The sequence below is a fragment of the Chiloscyllium plagiosum genome, chromosome 13, assembly GCF_004010195.1.
Source record: "Chiloscyllium plagiosum isolate BGI_BamShark_2017 chromosome 13, ASM401019v2, whole genome shotgun sequence".
In the NCBI taxonomy this organism is placed as follows: Eukaryota; Metazoa; Chordata; class Chondrichthyes; order Orectolobiformes; family Hemiscylliidae; genus Chiloscyllium; species Chiloscyllium plagiosum.
In genome coordinates, this window is record NC_057722.1 from 84,010,067 (window position 1) to 84,011,205 (window position 1,139).

A 1,139-nucleotide genomic window follows, 5' to 3' on the forward strand; every position below is an offset into this window, starting at 1 on the left:
GGTTCATTCCACACATCAACCACCCTCTGTGTAAAATTAGTATTTGAATGGCAAGGATGAAGTTGAATTGAAATGGTTCATTAAAATAAACAGCTTCTACCAAACGCCTTACAGCAGGTATGGTAGCAACTCCAACTCTAGAGTCTCTCAAATCGGTATTTCCATGGAGTGGAGTGGGGAGTAAAGTGTTGGATTCACAGAGTGTTGGATTCTGAGAGTGTAAAGCTAAAATTAAACCCCGTGCTTTGCTTGAACTCAAACCACATTGACGTGGTGGAGATCGAAAGGAGTTTGCAAAGTGTCCTCCCCTCCCCATGTGCCTCAGCTGCAGGGCAGCGCAGGGGCAATGCGTCCCCAACCCATTGTGGACGTCTCAACGTGAAGGTAGCCCTGTCAATTTCAGAGTGAAACTCTCTCCCTCTGGGCAACATCTGGGAGCAAAGCTGTAGTGTGGATGAGCAGAGGGATCTTGGTGTCCATGTACACAGTTCTCTGAAAGTTGCCACCCAGGTAAATAGTGCGGTGAGGAAGGCATATGGCGTACTGGCTTTTATTGGTAGAGGAATTGAGTTCCGGAGTCCTGAGGTCATGATGCAGTTGTATAAGACTCTGGTGCGGCCGCATCTGGAATATTGTGTGCAGTTTTGGTCGCCATACTATAGGAAGGATGTGGAGGCACTGGAACGGGTGCAGAGGAGGTTTACCAGGATGTTGCCTGGTATGGAAGGAAGATCGTATGAGGAAAGACTGAGACACTTGGGGCTGTTTTCATTAGAGAAAAGAAGGTTTAGGGGTGACTTGATTGAGGTGTACAAGATGATTAGGGGGTTAGATAGGGTTGACAGTGTGAACCTTTTCCTGCGTATGGAGTCGGGTATTACAAGGGTGCATAGCTTTAAATTAAGGGGGGGTAGATATGGGACTGAAGTTAGGGGTAGGTTCTTCATTCAGCGAGTCGTAAGTTCATGGAATGCCCTGCCAGTAGCAGTGGTGGACTCTCCCTCATTATGGGCATTTAAGCGGGCATTGGATAGGTATATGGAGGATAGTGGGTTAGTATAGGTTAGGTGGGCTTGGATCGGCGCAACATCGAGGGCCAAAGGGCCTGTACTGCGCTGTATTCTTCTATAAGACACTAA